The 14,565-nt window shown below is 42.1% G+C and overlaps 1 protein-coding gene across 1 annotated transcript in view; it reads right to left on the reverse strand.

Annotated features, from left to right (window-relative positions):
• The window catches only part of DPY19L1 (dpy-19 like C-mannosyltransferase 1), a 342,123-nt gene that overhangs the window by 275,483 nt on the left and 52,075 nt on the right, over positions 1–14,565 (reverse strand). The window lies entirely within an intron of this gene.

A 14,565-nucleotide genomic window follows, 5' to 3' on the forward strand; every position in this document is an offset into this window, starting at 1 on the left:
TCTGAGAATGTTGGAAAATCAACCAATCAAGGGTTTGGTAAACAAGTCCCATGTGCAGTTCTTATATCATATTTTGAAAAGACTGAAAAATCGGCCAACGTGAGGACATATGATTAGTGGACTTCACAAAATTAAAAGTACGGTATATTATTAAGTATTTAGATTTTTTTTTCTTTCAAAGATCATTTATCATGTTTTTCTTCAAGTGAATATCCCATTAAAAGGCAATAATGATCTATTGGATTTCAATGAGGTCATATATTGTTTTTTGTCTGTCTGTGTCTCCCTATATACAGTATCTACAGCCTCCCTATATACAGTATGAGGGCTCACACACATCTTGAGAATGCAGGTAATGGTGAAATCAGGTTGCTGGTGGAGGAGGGTAACCACATGGTGCAGTCCGTGGACCACAGTTTGAAACCCTTCGGCTGTCTCGGTCTTTGGGCCAGACAGGAACAGCCAGAGAGCCGGATGTGGGCTGCAGGCCTCACTTTGTGCAGGTCTGCCAAAGACACTAATCCGAGGATGGGTAACTTCAAAGCCTGAGGAATAGTGTCAGTTCTAGTACCGGAACTGAACATTGGACTAAGGTTCGGTCGAACCAGACAAACCTGAATTTCCACGGGTCCGCTCATCCCCAATTATCTCAGTAGAGGAAAATATATTTTTTAACACATCCAGTTGTGGAACTTAGATCTTGGAATTACAATATTTACTTTATTCATGAGAAAATCCCTTTAACCCCTTGGCCTTTTAACTGCGGTATTTAAGTGTATATAAACCACAGCGCCGCTAATTCACGGCGCTGTGGAGAAAGTGAATACCTCCCCTCAGTGTCGGATTTTCTCCGGGGTCTCGGCTGCCGGGGGTAGCCGAGACCCCAGAGAACATGAATCGGTCAGTTTTTACCGACCCCTCTTTTGAGATTGCCGCTATTAACCCTATAACGGCGACCGCAAAAAAAAAAAGCTCCGATTGTGCATTAAATTTCTCTTTCCTCTGATGTGATCGCACATCAGAGGAGAGAGAAATAGGGTCCCCGATCCCCCCCCAGTACCTCTCTGTCGTCCAGGGTCCCCTCCCGGTGGTCCCGCCGGCGTCCTCCGGTGGGCGCCGCCATCTTGGATCTGGAGAAAATGGCGGGCGCATGCGCAGTGCGCCCGCCGGGAATCTGCAGGCTCCGGCTGGCAGATTCCATTCATTCATTTTGATCACGATGATAAACTATCATCGTGATCAAAATAAACAAAATAGTACATAATCCCTCCGTTTATCACCCACTTAGATAGGCCAACATAACAAAATAAAGAAAATATTTTTTTTCAGTTTTCCATTAGGGTTAGGGTTAGGGTTAGGGTTGGGCTAGGGTTAGGGCTAGGTATGGTTGGGCTAGGGTTAGGGTTGGGCTAGGGTTAGGGCTAGGGTTAGGGTTGGACTAAGGTTAGGGCTAGGGTTAGGGCTCAGGTTAGAATTAGGGTTAGGGTGAAATAGGATTAGGGTTAGAATTAGGATTAGGGTTGGGATTAGGGTTAGGGGTGTGTTGGGGTTAGGGTTGGAGCAAGAATTGAGGGGTTTCCACTATTTACCAACTTTAGGGGTCTAAAAATTGGGTCTAAAAAAATCACTTTTGTTGAAATAAAAAAGACTTTTTATTTTCACGGCTCTGCGTTTATACACTTCTGTGAAGCACTTGGGGGGTCAAAGTGCTCACCACACATCTAGATAAGTTCCTTAGGGGGTCTAATTTCCAAAATGGGGTCACTTGTGGGGGGTTTCCACTGTTTAGGCCCATCAGGGGCTCTGCAAACGCAACATGATGCCCGCAGACCATTCCATCAAAGTCTGCATTCCAAAATGGCACTCCTTCCCTTCCAAGCTCTCCCATGCACCCAAACAGTGGTTCCCCCCCCACATAAGGGGTATCAGCGTACTCAGGACAAATCGCACAATAACTGTGGGTGTATGATTTCTCCTGTTACCCTTGTAAAAATAAAAATTTGGGGGTGAAAAGATCATTTTTGTGGAAAAAAATGGATTTCTTATTTTCACGGCTCTACGTTATAAACTTCTGTGAAGCACTTGAAGGTTCAAAGTGCTCACCAAACATCTAGATAAGTTCCTTAATGGGTCTAGTTTCCAAAATGGGGTCACTTGTTGGAGGTTTCCACTGTTTAGGCACATTAAGGGCTCTCCGAACGCAACATGGCATCCGATCTCAATTCCAGCCCATTCTGCGTTGAAAAAGTCAAACGGCGCTCCATCCCTTGCGAGCTCTGCCGTGTGCTGAAAAAGTGGTTTACCCCATTGGTTCTTAAGTAAATTTTTTGCAAAAAAAAAGTTAAATGTTAATTTTTTCCTTCCACATTGCTTTAGTTCCTGTGAAGCACTTAAAGGGTTAATAAACTTCTTGAATGTGGTTTTGAGCACCTTGAGGGGTCTAGTTTTTAGAATGGTGCCACTTTTGGATATTTTCTGTCATGTACACCCCTCAAAATGACTTTAAATATGATGTGGTCCCTAAATTTTGTTGTAAAAATGAGAAATCGCTGGTCAACTTTTAACCCTTATAACTTCCTAACAAAAAAAAATGTTGCTTCCAAAATTGCGGTGATGTAAAGTAGACATATGGGAAATGTTATATATTAAGAAATTTGTGTGACACATCTCTCTGATTTAAGGGCATAAAAATTTAAAGTTTTAAAATTGCAAAATTTTCGCCATATTTCCGTTTTTTTTCATAAATAAACACAAGACTTATCGAAGAAATTTTACCACTAACATGAAGTACAATATGTTACGAAAAAACAGTCTCAGAATCAGCGGGATCCATTAAAGCGTTCCAGAGTTATAACCTCATAAAGTGACAGTGATCAGAATTGTAAAAATTGGCCTGGTCATTAAGCTGCAAACTGGCTCTGTCGCTAAGGGGTTAAGGAATCAGTGATTTACTTAATTTATAATCATTGTATGATATAAACAGGAATGAAGACTACATCCCACCAGCAAACTCACTGTTTTCTCCCTCTGACAAGCTAATCAGCGCGTAGGTAGTGGTATCAGCATGAGGATCAATTACTTTGTCATGTCTTGAATCATACTCCAATTAAAAAGATGGAGCATCCTATGAGTCATGGAATCTTATGGGCCAAATTATAGTGCTATTTATAACGCTTCCATTTCTTCCCGTCCAAATAAGAGAAAATGAGAATGTATTGTTTTATTTATGGAATTCTGTTTCTTCTTGCACACAATGACCTCTCATATCGCCTTCTGCAGAATTTAGCAACTGGTCACCATTCCACAGTTTACTATCACTGTACTGACAGCAGTTTACGAACGCCATTCAGACAATTAGGCTGGAGTCACACACAACGAATAAAAAAAATCGGTCCCATTTTAACGGTCCGAAATCGCACAAAAGTATCTTAACTAGTGATCCGTTTTTGATGCGATTTTTCTTCATTGATGCGATTTTAATCGCATGTAAGGATCTGTTTGACATCCGTCTGGCGAGATTTTCTCGCAGGATAGCAAAATGGACAAATAATGGAGCCCAATGACAGGTTTCCACACACAAAGAATTAATAGATCTAGACACATTAAATACATATATATATATATATATTTATTTATTATATATATATATATATATATATATATATTTATTTATTTATTATATATATATATATTATATTTTATACATGTCATAGAGACACATTTCTATATATATTTCTAATTCATACAGTTCTTCATTGCAGAATAGCCGCTGAAACATTTGCCGGCTTTTGTATAATCATTCTCCTGCCCGACATGAAATGACACATGGTTTACATATAGTTAACCATTTCATTTCATGTTTTTTTTTAGGTCTATCACTATTAATTATATGAGGGTTTGTGGGTAAAATTTTGGAGTTGTAGGGGTTCATTTAAGGGGTTAATTCGTTGCATTAAATTGCTGGGACTCCCGCTGACGTCACTGAGGCTGCAGGGAGTCCCCGCAATTTAATACAACGAATTAACCCCTTAAATGAACCCCTACAACTCCAAAATTTTACCCACAAACCCTTATATAATTAATAGTGATAGACATAAAAAAAAACCATGAAATGAAATGGTTAACTATATGTAAACCATGTGTCATTTCATGTCGGGCAGAAGAATGATTATACAAAAGCCGGCAAATGTTTCAGCGGCTATTCTGCAATGAAGAACTGTATGAATTAGAAATATATATAGAAATGTGTCTCTATGACATGTATAAAATATATATATATATATATATATATATATATATGTATTTAATGTGTCTAGATCTATTAATTCGTTTCTTGATTTAACCGGTCACTGTGATATTACTGTATTTGAAAAAAAAATTTGGGCTTTTGGTGCGATTTTACCACAACTCACACATCGGGTCCGTTTTTAGTCCAATTTTTTCTCGCCCCCATAGACTTGTATTGTCGAATCCGATCCGAAAATCGGTGACAATCGCAGCATGCTGCGATTGTCTCGGTCCGAGGATCGGATCCGATCAAAAAGCGCATGATGTGAGCTGCCCCATAGAATAACATTGGGACGAATGCAATGCGATTTTTTATCGCATTGCATTCGTCCGATTTAATCGCCAGTGTGACCCCGGCCTTGGTATGTGTTCCATTTTACAGAAAACATTCTATCACTGTACAATACTATAAAATCAGCTCATCTGCTGTCAGCGGAAATGTGGAAATGTTTACGTGACTCAATAGATGAAGGACAGAACAGTATTACCTTGACAGCACTCCAATAAATACACAATTTGTGCAGGCAACGGCTTTGGTATAATTTGTCATTGCAGATTAACCCAATAGAAGAAATATTCCATGAAACTATACAGTACATGGTATGTGAAAAGAAACTGCAATTTATACAATGTAATCTTACATTTTACATGTATCTCAAGCCTGGCATCCAGTGCGGAACTGAGAGAAACAATTTGCAACTTATAAAAACCATAACAAATTCCTTAGAAGTTCAGATTTGGTGGAATTTTTTGGGACGACTGCAGAAAAATGGCACCCAGTTATAGTGCATCAACGCATATGCCCTGCCAGTTATCAGATATCCTTCTGGCATAGTGTGCTGGCCAAAAGAAGAGATGGAAGCTGCAGATGTGAAGACACAAAAGCTCCTCACAATGCATGGAGATCTCCACCCTATGTCTAGCACCCAAAGATTGTATACCAACAGAAAAGAGGGTGGTCGAGGCTTGATAAGCATCCAAGCCACCATCAGAGATGAAACAAGGTGTATCCAGGAATGTATCAGAAAAATGGCACCAAAAGTTGAGATGCTGAGAGAAAGTTTAAGGCAGCAAAAACAGATCTGGAAGGTATAAAAGGAACATGAAGCGCCATGGCAAGACAAGCCGCTGCATGGGATGTACCATCAACAGATAATGGAGGTGGATGACATGGAGAAATCCTACCAATCGTTGGAGAAAGCTGGACTCCGAGACAGCACAGAGGCACTAATCATAGCAGCACAAGTGCAAGCAGTAAGTACCAGATCCATAGAAGCAGGAATCACAAGACAAGACCAAAGGTACAGACTATGCAAAGAAACCTCAGAAACCGTCCAACACATAGTGTCAGGATGCAAAATGCAAGCAGGAACAGTGTAAACTGAACGCCACAACCAAGTAGCGGAAATTGTATACAGGAACATCTGCACAGTATATGGGCTAAGTCCTCCTAAGTCCAGGTGGGAGACCCCAGAAAAAGTGGTGGAGAATGAAAGGGCTAAAATCCTGTGGGACTTCAAGATCCAGACGGATAAGCAGGTGTTGGCTAACCAACCAGACATTGTGATAGTAGACAAGGATCAGAAGACAGCAATGATAATAGATGTGGCAGTGCCAAGTGACAGCAACATCAGAAAGAATGAATATGAGAAGCTGGAGAAATACCAGGGCCTCAAAGGAGAACTGGAGAAGATGTGGAAGGTGAAGGCAACAGTGATTCCAGTGGAGATAGGAACACTTGGAGCAGTGACCTCAAGTTGGGAAAATGGCTACAACAGATCCCAGGAGCAACATCTGGACTCTCTGTCCAAAAAAGTGCAATGCTGGGAACAACCAAAATCCTGCGGAGAACCCTCAAAAACTCCCAGGCCTCTAGTAATATATATACACTCACTGGCCACTTTATTAGGTACACCTGTCCAACTGTGTGTTAAGACTTAATTTCTAATCAGCCAATCACATGGCGGCAACTCAGTGCATTTAGGCATGTAGACATGGTCAAGACAATCTCCTGCAGTTCAAACCGAGCATCAGCATGGGGAAGAAAGGTGATTTGAGTGCCTTTGAACGTGGCATGATTGTTGGTGCCAGAAGGGCTGGTCTGAGTATTTCAGAAACTGCTGATCTACTGGGATTTTCACGCACAACCATCTCTAGGGTTTACAGAGAATGGTCCGAAAAAGAAAAAAAATCCAGTGAGCGGCAGTTCTGTGGCCGGAAATGCCTTGTTGATGCCAGAGGTCAGAGGAGAATGGGCAGACTGGTTCGAGCTGATAGAAAGGCAACAGTGACTCAAATTGCCACCCGTTACAACCAAGGTAGGCAGAAGAGCATCTCTGAACGCACATTGCGTCGAACTTTGAGGCAGATGGGCTACAGCAGCAGAAGACCACACCGGGTACCACTCCTCTCAGCTAAGAACAGGAAACTGAGGCTACAATTTGCACAAGCTCATCGAAATTGGACAGTAGAAGATTGGAAAAACGTTGCCTGGTCTGATGAGTCTCGATTTCTGCTGCGACATTCGGATGGTAGGGTCAGAATTTGGCGTAAACAACATGAAAGCATGGATCCATCCTGCCTTGTATCAACGGTTCAGGCTGGTGGTGGTGGTGTCATGGTGTGGGGAATTTTTTCTTGGCACTCTTTGGGCCCCTTGGTACCAATTGAGCATCGTTGCAACGCCACAGCCTACCTGAGTATTGTTGCTGACCATGTCCATCCCTTTATGACCACAATGTACCCAACATCTGATGGCTACTTTCAGCAGGATAATGCGCCATGTCATAAAGCTCGAATCATCTCAGATTGGTTTCTTGAACATGACAATGAGTTCACTGTACTCAAATGGCCTCCTCAGTCACCAGATCTCAATCCAATAGAGCATCTTTGGGATGTGTTGGAACGGGAGATTCGCATCAGGGATGTGCAGCCGACAAATCTGCGCCAACTGTGTGATGCCATCATGTCAATATGGTCCAAAATCTCTGAGGAATGCTTCCAGCACCTTGTTGAATCTCTGCCACGAAGAATTGAGGCAGTTCTGAAGGCAAAAGGGGGTCCAACCCGTTACTAGCATGGTGTACCTAATAAAGTGGCCAGTGAGTGTATATATATATATATATATATATATATATATATATATATATATATATATATATATATATATATATACGGTGGGCCATTTATATGGATACACCTAAATAAAATGGGAATGGTTGGTGATATCAACTTCCTGTTTGTGGCACATTAGTATACCACAAACAGGAAGTTGGTGGCCATTTTGAAGTCAGCCATTTTAGATCCAACTTTATTTTTTTCAATGGGAAGAGGGTCATGTGACACATCAAACTTATTGAGAACTTCACAAGAAAAACAATGGTGTGCTTGGTTTTAACGTAACTTTATTCTTTCATGAGTTATTTACAAGTTTATGACCACTTATAAAATGTGTTCAAAGTGTTGGATTGTCAATGCAACCCTCTTCTCCCACTCCTGACACACTGATAGCAACACGGCAGAAGAAATACTAGCACAGGCTTCCAGTATCCATTGTTTCAGATGCTGCACATCTCGTATCATCACAGCATAGACAATTGGCTTCAGATGACCCCAAAGATAAAAGTCTAAGGGGGTCAGGTCAGGAGACCTTGATGGCCATTCAACTGGCCCACGACAGCCAATCCACTTTCCAGGAAACTGTTCATGTAGGAATGCTTGGACCTGACACACATAATTGATGGTATGATGTGGTATAAGATAGTGGGGCCATTCTTCATCAATGGAAACCTCAATGCCACTGGATATCTGAAATTGCTACATGATGATGTGTTGCCCTCTTTATGCACTGAAGATGGCACGTTCCCTGAGTTTTTCCAGCAAGATGGTGCACCACCACATTATGGTTGTCAGGTCCGAGCATTCCTACAAGGAATCTTACCCCCTTAGACTAGCATTTCTTCTGTGGTGTTGCTATCAGTGTGTCAAGAGTGGGAGAAGAGGGTTGCATTGACAATCCAACACAATGGGCAGCACTTTGACCACATTTTATAAGTGGTCATAATAAATTATGTTAAAACCAAGCACATCGTTTTTCTTGTGAAATATTCAATAAGTTTGATGTGTCACATGACCCTCTTCCCATTGAAAAAAATAAAATTGGATCCAAAATGGCTGACTTCAAAATGACCACCACGGTCACCACCCATCTTGAAAAGTTTCCTCCCTCCCATATACTAATGTGCTACAAACAGGAAGTTGATATCACCAACCATTCCCATTTTATTTAGGTGTATCCATATAAATGGCTCACCCTAGTATATATATATAGTATAAAAAAAACCTGCTGTGGTATTCCCAATCCTCTTGCAATAGGACAAGCTGGATGGCAAAACAAATGCAAGTAATATTCCAAAAGTAATAGGAATGAAAAAATAACTTTTAACCATGCCAAGGGAGTTGAAAAGAGAGGACTTGAGTGAAGAAAAGAAGAGCTCAATTCTGGCTTTACTTGCAGAGGGATACAGTGAGCATCATGTTGCCTCCATCCTTAAAATTTCTGAGACAGCAGTCCATTACAACAAGGTCAAGCAGCAGACATTGGGGACAACAGAGCTACAGACCGGCAAAGGGCAAAAACGACTCTCCACTGACCGGGATGACCGTCATCTTATTCGAATGTCACTCAGCAACCTCAGGATGACATCAATTGACCTACAAAAAGAATGGCAAATGGCAGCTGGGGTGAAGTGTACGGCAAGAACAGTTCGTAACAGGCTCCTAGAGGCAGGGCTGAAGTTATGTAAAGCTAGAAAAAAGCCAAAGGAGAGCCAGGCTTAAGTTTGCCAAAGACCATAAGGATTGGACCATAGAGAATTGGAGTAAGGTAATCTTCTCTGATGAGTCTAATTTTCAGGTTTGCCCAACACCTGGTCGTCTAATGCAGGGTTCCCCAACTCCAGTCCTCAAGGCCCACCCCAACAGGTCATGCTTTCAGGATTTCCTTTGTATTGCACAGGTGAAGCAATTATCACCTGAGCAATACAAAGGAAATCCTGAAAACATGATCTGTTGGTGGGCCTTGAGGACTTCAGTTGGGAAACCCTGGTCTAATGGTTAGACGGAGACCTGGAGAGGCGTACAAGCCACAGTGTCTTGCACCCACTGTTAAATTTGGTGGAGGATTGGTGATGATCTGGGGATGCTTCAGCAAGGCTGGAATTGGGAAGGTTAATCTTTGCTAAGGACGTTTGAATCAAGCTGCATACAAGGTTGTCCTGGAAAAACAGTTGATTCCTTCTGCTCAGGCAATGTTCCCCAACTCTGAGGACTGGTTTTCCAGGAGGACAATGCATCATGCTACACAGTTAGGTCAATCAATGTGTGGATGAAGGACCACCACATCACATCCCTGTCATGGCCAGCCCAATCTCCAGACCTGAACCACATTGAAAACCTCTGGAATGTAATCAAGAGGAAGATGGATAGTCACAAGCCATCAAAAAAAGAAGAACTGCTTACATTTTTGTACCAGGAGTGGCATAAGGTCACCCAAAAGCAGTGTGAAAGACTGTTGGAAAGTATGCCAAGACGCATGAAAGCTGTGATTAAAAATCATGGTTATTCCACAAAATATTTATTTCTGAACTCTTCCTGAGTTAAAATATTAGTATTGTTGTTTCAAAATGATTATGAACTTGTTTTCTTAGCATTATTTGAGGTCTGCAAGCACTGCATTTTTTTTGTTATTTTGACAATTTCTCATTTTCTGAAAATAAATACAAAACTTAGTGCTTGGAAATTCGGAGACATGTTGTCAGTAGTTTATAGAATAAAAGAGCAATTTACATTTTACTCAAAAATATACCTATAAAGAGAAAAATCAAACAAACTGAAAATTTTGCAGTGGTCTCTTAATTTTTTAAAGAGCTGTATATATATACCGCATATATTTAAGTATGAGCCGAGATTTTCAGCCCATTTTTTTAGGTTGAAAGTGCTCCTCTCGGCTTATACTCGAGTCATTGTCCCAGGGGGTCAACGGGGGAGGGGGAGCGAGGCTGTCAGATCATACTCACCCCATCCTGGCACGGTCTCTGCAGTCCCTTCTTCTCCGATGGTCGTCAGCGCCGCAGCTCTTCCTGTGTTCAGCGGTCACGTGGTGCCGCTCATTAAAGTAATGAATATGCGCATACAGTGAACACTAGGAGAAGCAGGGACTGCAGAGACCGCGCCAGGAGGGGGTACGACGGGGAGGACAGGGGAGCCATGCGATATTCACCTGTCCCCGTTCCACCGCTGTGCGCCGCTGTCTTCCACGCTCTCTGCTTGTGACTTTCAGGTCAGAGGGCGCGATGACGCGCTTAGTGCGTGCCCTCTGTCTGAACACTCTCTGCAGAGACCCGGAAGACAGAGCGGCGCACGGCGGTGGAACGGGGACAGGTGAATATCGCAGGTGACGGGGCCCTGATCCAGCGGCGACACTGGCACCTGGCCCCCATAGCGTGCCGGTCTCCTCGCCTACTCAGGACACCAGTAGCTGGCCCCCAGCGATGAGAGGTATGTCATTTTTGTTTCTTTTTAATCGCAACAGCATATAGGGCATATTATTCTATGGAGAATGTTATGGGGCCATCAACCTTTATGGAGCAGCATATGGGGCATATTATTCTATGGCGCATGTAATGGAGCCATCAACTTTTATGGAGCATTATATGGGGCATATTATTCTATGGAGCATCTTATGGGGCCATTATTATCCTTTGTGCAGCATTATATGGGGCATATTTTTTGTATGGAGCATCTTATGGAGCTCATCTGAACTGTATGGAGCATTATATAGGGCTCCTGATTCAATATGGATATTCAAAATTCACTTAACCTGATATCGCAATTAATTGTACTTTTATTGGTAACTATTTTTATTTTTGAAATTTACCAGTAGCTGCTGCATTTCCCACCCTAGGCTTGTGCTCGAGACAATAAGTTTTCCCAGACAAAATTAGGTGCCTCGGCTTATACTCGGGTCACCTTATACTCGAGTATATATGGTATATATTTCTTTTGAGCAAAGACCCTTGATTGTCAATGCTTAAGTTAAAAGTCATTGTTTTAATAAGGGTATTTGTTTGCTACAGGGTGCAACACAATAGCTCCCTTCGGCTTACACACGAGTCATTGTCCCAGAAAGCCGGCGGGGGAGGGGGAGTGGCAGGTCACAGAGGCAGAAGGCAGCGGCTGTGGATAAAGCCTGTGCCGCTGCTGTAATAGTGCACAGTGCCAGCCTCAGCTAATACTTATCAAATCAAATCAAATTTATTATCGCCAAGTACATATTACATATATACAAGGAATTCTTTGTGGCAAAGAGGCAACATAATATATAACAACAGATACAACAAGTAACATCTAACAAGACAGATACAGTATATAGTCTACACATGACGATTTAATTGTTGAACAGAGAGTGGATAGAAGCTGTTCATATGGCGGTTGGTGCTGCATTTGGGGACTCTGAAGAGACGTCCTGAAGGGAGTAGTTGGAATGAGGAGTGTCCCGGGTGAGAGGGATCGGATGAAATTTTCAATGCGTGGGATCGAATACTCTTATCATAAAGATCCTGGATTTTAGGCAGGGGGGAACCTATAATTCTCTCTGCTGTTCTGAAAGTCCTTTGTAAGCGGAGTTTGTCATGCGCAGTGGCTCCCCCATACCAGACTATCAGAGAGGAACAAATCACAGATCTGATGACAGCATTAAAGAATAAGATCAGCAAATTCTTAGACAAACCATATCTTTTCAGCTGACGCAGGAAGAACATCCTCTGTTGTGCTTTTCTTATAACAGCATCCACGTTTTTCCCCCATTTAAGATCATGAGAGATGATAACACCAAGGAATTTGGTCTCTGTGACCCTAAGAACCACTTCGTCATGGATGTAGATTGGAAGTATCTCATGTTGATCTTTCCTAAAATCCACAACCATCTCAGCAGTTCTTTTAGTGTTGAGTACAAGATTATTGGCTTTACACCAGTCACATATTCTTTCCACCTCACTCCGATACAAGTCTTCAGCATTTCCCCTGATGAGACCAATCAGTGTCATATCATCGGCAAATTTCAAGATTTTTACTGAGTCTGCTGAAGAGATGCAATCATTCGTATAGAGAGAAAACAGTAACGGGGACAAGACACACCCCTGAGGTGCCCCGATGTTTGTGACCAAGGTGTCCGAAGTGAATGGTCCAACTTTTACACTCTGTATCCTGGCTGTCAGGAAGTTATAAATCCACAAGCATAAGTTGAGAGGGACTCCAAGAGCTACCATTTTCTTATGAAGTAAATTCGGATCAATGGTATTGAATGCTGAGCTAAAGTCCATGAAAAGAATCCGGACATATGAGTGCAGTTCATCTGTATGATCCAAAATGTACTTCAGTGCCAGATTGACAGTGTCGTTTGCCGAACGATTCTCCTTATAGGCAAACTGAAGCGGGTCCCATAGCTTCTGCGTGAATTTTATCAGGTGGGACATCATAATTCTTTCGAAGACTTTCATAGCTACAGATGTGAGTGCTACTGGTCTATAGTCGTTCAACTCAGAGGATCCCACTTTCTTGGGGACAGGGATAATTGTGGAATTTTTCCAACACTGAGGTACAACGCACTCTTTCAGTGACACATTGTATATATTTGTCAGTATAGGGGCAAGCTGGGTAGCACATACTTTCAGACACATTGGAGATACACCATAAGGGCCAGGTGCCTTTTTGACCTTAAGTCCCTTTAGGATGCGTATCACCTCTGCCTTGGAGATCACTACTTGGGTGTTGCACAATGAATGATCTTTATATGAACAGACTGAGGAGCTTAGAGATGAATAGCCACTGTGTGTAGAGCTTGCCTCAAATTTGCAGTAGAATTCATTTAACTCTGCTGCCAGACTTCTGCTGGGGTTCACTATAGTGGGGTGGCTTTTATAATTGGTGACCTCTCTTAATCCTCTCCATGCAGATCTAGTATCTTTTGATGAGAACCTTTCCTCCAGAAACTTTGCATACTCGTGTTTGGCTAACTTGATCTCTTTAGATAGCGAGTTCCTAAGTTTCTTGAATTCAGTAATATCGCCTGCTTTATAAGCCTCCTCTTTTCTCTTACGGATCAACCTGACTTTATTTGTAAACCACAGCTTGTTGTTTCCCCGAAAGTGGACAGATTTGGATGGAATAAATGTGTCTTCACAAAAACGGATATATGAGGACACTGCATCAACCCATTCATCCAGACCCGAGCATGTTTCCTGGAATACCTCCCAGTCCGTGCATTCAAAGCATGCTTGTAGTTGCAATTTTGCCTCCTCAGACCATGTCTTCTTTGTATAAACTGTAAGTTTGGATGTTTTCAACCTTTGCCTGTAGGCTGGAATTAAATGAATTAGACAATGATCTGAAAAACCCACTGCTGCTCTCCTCACTGCCCTGTAGGCCCCTTTTATGACTGTATAGCAGTGATCAAGCGTATTGTTCTCTCTCGTGAAGCAGTTTATATGTTGAGTAAATTTGGGGAGATCCAGGTTGAGTTTTCCTTTGTTAAAGTCCCCCATTACAATCACAAATGCTTCTGGAGATCCTTTCTCCCATTCTGATATTTTGCAAGCTAATTCACCAATAGCAGCTTTAACAGATGCTTGAGGGGGAATATATACTGCAACCAGAACCATAGATGAAAACTCTCTTGGAGAGTAAAATGGTCTACAATTGAGTGCAAGGTACTCTAGATCTGGAGAGCAACCTTTTCCCAGTATGTTAATATCACAGCACCAGCTAGTGTTGATGTAGAGACATACCCCACCCCCCCTTTGTTTACCTGAAGCTACACAATCACGGTCAGCTCTGTAGATAACAAAACCAGGTAGATCCAGACTACAATCAGGGATGGTCTCATTCAACCAGGTCTCAGTAAAACAAAGAGCAGCTGAATTGGCCATATCAGATCTCATGTTACAAAGTAAGCTCAGATCCTCCATTTTGTTAGATAAGGAACAGACATTAGCCCAGTGGAGTGAAGGAAGAGCTGTTCTGAACCCTCTCCTCCGAAGGCGTGCCAGGACGCCTCCTCTCCTACCTCTCTTGCAGTACACCTCTACAGGTTTCACAGAAGTAATGGATTTTATGTACTCAATTGTTGAATTAGCAATCATGCTCCAAGAAGGGGAGTCCATGAGAAATTGCGGATGATTCCAGAATAATAAATCGTCCCTTGAAATCATAAGAGTAGGT

The sequence above is a fragment of the Dendrobates tinctorius genome, unplaced genomic scaffold (genome assembly GCF_039654945.1).
Source record: "Dendrobates tinctorius isolate UK_male_01 unplaced genomic scaffold, ASM3965494v1 ptg000162l, whole genome shotgun sequence".
Classification (NCBI taxonomy): Eukaryota; Metazoa; Chordata; class Amphibia; order Anura; family Dendrobatidae; genus Dendrobates; species Dendrobates tinctorius.